The 6,946-nt window shown below is 41.3% G+C and overlaps 1 long non-coding RNA gene across 1 annotated transcript; it reads left to right on the top strand.

The window, feature by feature from the left end:
• The first annotated feature begins 4,766 nt into the window (after positions 1-4,766).
• LOC119986660 lies at positions 4,767-5,453 on the top strand. Its single transcript, XR_005465320.1, has 3 exons — positions 4,767-5,008; positions 5,122-5,195; positions 5,400-5,453. It is a non-coding gene; the product is annotated as an uncharacterized LOC119986660 (long non-coding RNA).
• The last annotated feature ends 1,493 nt before the right edge of the window (positions 5,454-6,946 follow it).

Here is a 6,946-nt window from a genome sequence, read left to right on the forward strand (position 1 = left end):
GGAATTGCTCAAGTCTCTCCATAGTGGAGCATTTCACATTTTTGTGCAATTTCAAGCAGAACTTGGTCTATTTGCATCTTTAACTTACGAAACGTGGCACGAAGGCTCAACTAGCATGCTAGACTTTTAAGAGCACTAAATAGAGTGCAACGGTCCATATTAATGCTTTGGAAGTGCTCAACTCTCTCCATAGAGGAGCTTTTCACGTTTTTGTGAAAGTTGAGACGTAACATGGTCTATTCACGTCTTTACCTTACGAAACGTGGACCAAAGGATCAACTTGCAAGTTAGACATTTAAGAGCACTAAATAGAGTACAACGGTCCACATTGATGCTTCGGAAGTGCTCAACTCTCTCCATAGAGGAGCTTTTCATGTTTTTGTGCAATTGGAGACATAACTTGCTCTATTCGCATCTGTACGTTACGAAACGTGGCATGAAGGCTCAACTAGCAAGTTAGACTTTTAAGAGCACTACATAGAGTACAACGGTCCACATTCATGCTTTGGAATTTCTCAAGTCTCTCCATAGTGGAGCATTTCACGTTTTTGTGCAATTTCAAGCAGAACTTGGTCTATTCGCATCTTTAACTTACGAAACGTGGCACGAAGGCTCAACTAGCCAGTTAGACTCTTAAGAGCACTAAATAGAGTACAACGGTCCACATTGATGCTTCGGAAATGCTCAACTATCTCCATAGAGGAGCTTTTCACGTTTTTGTGCGATTTGAGACATAACTTGGTCTATTCGCGTCTTTACCTTACGAAACGTGACATGAAGGCTCAATTAGCAAGTTAGAATTTTAAGGGCACTAAATAGAGTACAACGGTCCACATTGATGCTTTGGAAGTGCTCAACTCTCTCCATAGAGGAGCTTTTCACGTTTTTGTGCAAGTTGAGTTGCAACTTGGTCTGTTCGCGTCTTTACCTTACGAAACGTGGCACGAAAGCTCAACCAGCAAGTTAGACTTTTAAGAGCACTCAATAGAGTACAACGGTCCACATTGATGCTTTGGAAGTGCTCAACTCTCTCGATAGAAGAGCTTTCCACGTTTTTGTGCAAGTTGAGATGTAACTTGGTGTACTTGCGTCTTTACCTTACGAAACGTGCCATGAAGGCTCAACTAGCAAGTTAGACTTTTCAGAACACTAAATAGAGTACAACGGTCCACATTGATGCTTCGGAAGTGCTCAACTCTCTCCATAGAGGAGCTTTTCACGTTTTTGTGCAAGTTGAGATGTAACTTGGTCTATTCACGTCTTTACCTTACGAAACGTGGCACGAAGGCTCAACTAGCAAGTTAAACTATTCAGAGCACTATATAGAATACAACGGTCCACATTGATGCTTTGGAAGCGCTCAACGCTCTCCATAGAGGAGCTTTTGACGTTTTTGTGCAAGTTGAGACGTAACTTGGTCTATTCGCGTCTTTACCTTACGAAACGTGGCACGAGGGCTCAACTAGCAAGTTAGACTTTTAAGAGCACTAAATAGAGTACAACGGTCCACATTGATGCTTCGGAAGTGCTCAACTATCTCCATAGAGGAGCTTTTCACGTTTTTGTGCAATTTGAGACATAACTTGGTCTATTCGCGTCTTTACCTTACGAAACGTGGCACAAAGGCTCAACTAGCAAGTTAGACTTTTAAGAGCACTAAATAAAGTACAACGGTCCACATTGATGCTTTGGAAGTGCTCAACTCTCTCCAAAGAGGAGCTTTTCACGTTTTTGTGCGATTTGAGACATAACTTGCTCTATTCGCGTCTTTACCTTACGAAACGTGGCACGAAGGCTCAACTAGCAAGTTAGACTTTTAAGAGCACTAAATATTGTGGAACGGTCCACATTGATGCCTTGGAAGTGCTCAACTTTCTCCATAGAGGAACTTTTCACGTTTATGTGCAATTTGAGGCATAACTTGGTCTATTCGCGTCTTTACCTTACGAAACGTGGCACGAAGGCTCAACCAGCAAGTTAGACTTTTAAGAGCACTCAATGGAGTACAACGGTGCACTTTGATGCTTTGGAAGTGCTCAACTCTCTCAATAGAGGATCTTTTCACTTTTTTGTGCAAGTTGAGATGCAACTTGGTCTATTCGCGTCTTTACCTTACGAAACGTGGCATGAAGGCTCAACTAGCAAGTTAGACTTTTAAGAGCACTAAATAGAGTACAACGGTCCACATTGATGCTTTGGAAGTGCTCAACTCTCTCCATAGAGGACCTTTCCACGTTTTTGTGCAAGTTGAGATGTAACTTTGTCTATTTGCGTCTTTACCTTACGAAACGTGGCATGAAGGCTCAACTAGGAAGTTAGACTTTTAAGAGCACTAAATAGAGTACAACGGTCCACATTGATGCTTCGGAAGTGCTCAACTCTCTCCCTAGAGGAGCTTTCCACGTTTTTGCGCCAGTTGAGATGTAACTTGGTCTATTCACGTCTTTACCCTACGAAAGGTGGCACGAAGGCTCAACTAGCAAGTTAAACTATTCAGAGCACTTAATAGAGTACAACGGTCCACATTGATGCTTCGGAAGTGCTCAACTATCTCCATAGAGGAGCTTTTCACGTTTTTATGCAATTTGAGACATAACTTGGTCTATTCGCGTCTTGACCTTACGAAACGTGGCACGAAGGCTCAACTAGCAAGTTTGACTTTTAAGAGCACTAAAGAGAGTACAACGGTCCACATTGATGCTTTGGAAGTGCTCAACTCTCTCCATATAGGAGCTTTTCATGTTTTTGTGCAATTTGAGACATAACTTGCTCTATTCGCGTCTTTACCTTACGAAACGCGGCACGAAGGCTCAACCAGCAAGTTAGACTTTTAAGAGCACTAAATAGAGTACAACGGTCCACATTGATGCTTTGGAATTGCTCAACTCTCTCCATAGCGGAGCATTTGAAATTTTTGTGCAATTTCAAACATAACTTGGTCTATTCACATCTTTACCTTACGAAACGTGGCACGAAGGCTCAACTAGCAAGTTAGACTTTTAAGAGCACTCAATAGAGTACAACGGTCCACTTTGATGCTTTGGAAGTGCTCAACTCTCTCCATAGAGGAGCTTTTCACTTTTTTGTGCAAGTTGAAATGCAACTTGGTCTATTCGCGTCTTTACCTTACGAAACGTGGCATGAAGGCTCAACTAGCAAGTTAGACTTTTAAGAGCACTAAATAGAGTACAACGGTCCACATTGATGCTTTGGAAGTGCTCAACTCTCTCCATAGAGGACCTTTCCACGTTTTTGTGCAAGTTGAGATGTAACTTTGTCTATTTGCGTCTTTACCTTACGAAACGTGGCATGAAGGCTCAACTAGGAAGTTAGACTTTTAAGAGCACTAAATAGAGTACAACGGTTTACATTGATGCTTCGGAAAATCTCAACTCTCTCCTTAGAGGAGCTTTCCACGTTTTTGCGCAAGTTGAGATGTAACTTGGTCTATTCACGTCTTTACCCTACGAAAGGTGGCACGAAGGCTCAACTAGCAAGTTAAACTATTCAGAGCACTAAATAGAGTACAACGGTCCACATTGATGCTTCGGATGTGCTCAACTATGTCCATAGAGGAGCTTTTCACGTTTTTGTGCAATTTGAGAGATAACTTGGTCTATTCGCGTCTTGACCTTACGAAACGTGTCACGAAGGCTCAACTAGCAAGTTTGACTTTTAAGAGCACTAAATAGAGTACAACGGTCCACATTGATGCTTTGGAAGTGCTCAACTCTCTCCATATAGGAGCTTTTCACGTTTTTGTGCAATTTGAGACATAACTTGCTCTATTCGCGTCTTTACCTTACGAAACGCGGCACGATGTCTCAACCAGCAAGTTAGACTTTTAAGAGCGCTAAATAGAGTACAACGGTCCACATTGATGCTTTGGAATTGCTCAACTCTCTCCATAGCGGAGCATTTCAAATTTTTGTGCAATTTCAAACATAACTTGGTATATTCACATCTTTACCATACGAAACGTGGCACGAAGGCTCAACTAGCAAGTTAGACTTTTAAGAGCACTCAATAGAGTACAACGGTCCACTTTGATGCTTTGGAAGTGCTCAACTCTCTCCATAGAGGAGCTTTTCACTTTTTTGTGCAAGTTGAAATGCAACTTGGTCTATTCGCGTCTTTACCTTACGAAACGTGGCATGAAGGCTCAACTAGCAAGTTAGACTTTTAAGAGCACTAAATAGAGTACAACGGTCCACATTGATGCTTTAGAAGTGCTCAACTCTCTCCATAGAGGAGCTTTCCACGTTTTTGTGCAAGTTGAGATGTAACTTGGTCTATTCGCGTCTTTACCTTACGAAACGCGGCACGATGTCTCAACCAGCAAGTTAGACTTTTAAGAGCACTAAATAAAGTACAACGGTCTACATTGATGCTTTGGAAGTGCTCAACTCTCTCCAAAGAGGAGCTTTTCACGTTTTTGTGCGATTTGAGACATAACTTGCTCTATTCGCGTCTTTACCTTACGAAACGTGGTACGAAGGCTCAACTAGCAAGTTAGACTTTTAAGAGCACTAAATAGAGTACAACGGTCCACATTGATGCCTTGGAAGTGCTCAACTTTCTCCATAGAGGAGATTTTCACGTTTTTGTGCAATTTGAGGTAATATCCCGTCCCAAAATAAAAATGAATAAGATATACAATACAAAGAATAAAATGAATAAATTGGATTTAGTTATAAAAAGAATAAATTGTAGGGAGAAAATAATTATTGGGAGGGTAAAAAAAAAAAAAATGTTAGAATTAAAGTTAGGGTGAAAGGAGTAAAAGAAGAAAAAAAAAAAATTAAAAAATTAAATTAATAAAAGGGGTGAAGGTCGCAGACCTTCACCCGTAAGCTAAAAGAAAAAAAAAATAAACAAAAGTAGATCTTCTCCTCACTTCACCACCTCCGGTCAGCCACCTCCGGCGGCATTCCGGCGACTTTTCCGGCCAGTAAAGGTGCTCCAACTTTGAGACCTACACTCACACTTCACTTGAGAAGGATTTAAGGTAAATTTTTGGTTCTAAGGCTAGGACTTAAATGGGTTTTGAGGTTTTGATTCTTGAAGAGTTTCCTTTGTTCAATACCTCAATATTAGATGTTAATCTTCTTACATTATTAGGAACAAGTGTGGTTCTTGAATCAATTCAAGAGAAAGCTTGAATTTCTTGAGTTGGTGGACTACCAAGGTTCAAGGTAAGGGTTAGTAATTGAACTTGCTTTAATCAAGTTTGGGTTAGGATGGAAAATCGTATTGTGGGATGATTTTAATTGTTTAACTTTAGAGAATTTAGGTAGAAAATGAATTTAGTGAAAATGGGGATATTGTGTAGTATGAAATGTGAGAATTGAAGGGATTGGTGAATATGGAAAATTAATGGAGATTCTTTTAATGAATAGGTTAGGGAATTGGCGTGACGTGTACTTTGCTTCCTTGGTGAGGATTGCGTGGTTACTTCGAGGTAGGGATTTTCTTACTATTTTTATTTCAAAACACTTTCAAGCCACCAAATTGATTGTATGGTAAGTTTGGTTTCCGTTTCGATCTTTCCCGAGGGGAAACAAGCCCTTGCATGCTTACCATTGTTCCTTTGCATTATTGTCAATTTATTGGTGATTTAATTTGATGGATATATAACCTTGGAATGCTTGGTCATAAATCGGGCATTATGTAAATCTTCATGCATCACGATGAATGAATGTTTTTATCTATATGTGTTGCACGAATGACATAAATTATAAGAAATTACATTAGATGCATGGTGGGTTCCGAGGGTGGTCCCGGGCTCGCGTTAGGTGTTGGATGTTATTTGGGCACGTGCGTGGATGATGGATAGGAGCCTTGTGATGGTCCTAGTCCATAGGATTCCCGTAGCGGTATTTATTACTGCACGCTGGCTAGTTATTTGATGCTAGGCCAGGCGTGGCAGGCTGAGATATCACCGTGGGGCCAGCGGTGAGTGGTTGCGACCACATGTGTGCCAACTTTCTCTCTAGCTGTTTGAGATTGATGAATATGCGATTGTGTAATTGATTGGATGCTAGAGAGAGAGGTAGTGCGGTGGATTCTCGTCGGCTTATCGCCGCAGGGCGGGAATCTGATTCGCCGGCTTTGGTGTCATTGGTGGAGGATATGGAGGTTCGGTTGGGTTGATCGGGTGCATTAGTTTGCATTGCATTTTGTTGCATTAATTAAACAATGTCTCTTCTCCAACCTCGTTATTCTTTACTTGTCTTCTAGTATTTCTCCCTACTGAGCCATCTGCTCACCCTATCTACTTTCCCTCCCCACAGGTGAGACAGGATCTAGTGCACAGGCTGCGGATCAGCAGGAGGACGCGTGACGGAGGTGGCCTGGACTTTTGTGGTTATGTGACACTTGCGTGTGAATTTATATATATGTATGGTGTGATGGTGATATGTTTTAGTAATTTATGTACATTGATGTATGGTGTTGATTTTGTTGGCCGGAAGTGGTGGCTGTAGGGTGTGTTTGATGATGATGATGGGATATGTATTTGATGGTGGACCTATGGGTCGGTGGATGTTGATGATTTAGAAGTGTTTTTTTTTGTCTTTGTGTGTGATCTGATTACAGGTGGGTTTCCTCTATTTATGGGGAGATGCTGCCGAAATTTTTGGTAAAGTTTATACGGTTTATATTGGTTGGGATGTAACGTGTGACATACACGCGGTTGTGTTTGGTGTGTTGGTTTTTGTGTATTTTTCCTTTTCTTCACGCTCCGCGGATCGGGGTGTGACAATTTGGTATCGGAGCCAGGTTGGCTCTGTTTGGGACTTAGGGAGTGGGTCAGTATGCATGTGTGAGTGTGTTTGTTGTGTTGTAATTATATATGGTTCTCCAGGCCACGTCACGACCTCTGTTGATCCGGTATGTTTTCTTTCATCCCGTAAATCCTCGAATCGTATTTGTATTGATGGAAAGT

This window comes from Tripterygium wilfordii, chromosome 20, assembly GCF_013401445.1.
Source record: "Tripterygium wilfordii isolate XIE 37 chromosome 20, ASM1340144v1, whole genome shotgun sequence".
Taxonomy (NCBI): domain Eukaryota; kingdom Viridiplantae; phylum Streptophyta; class Magnoliopsida; order Celastrales; family Celastraceae; genus Tripterygium; species Tripterygium wilfordii.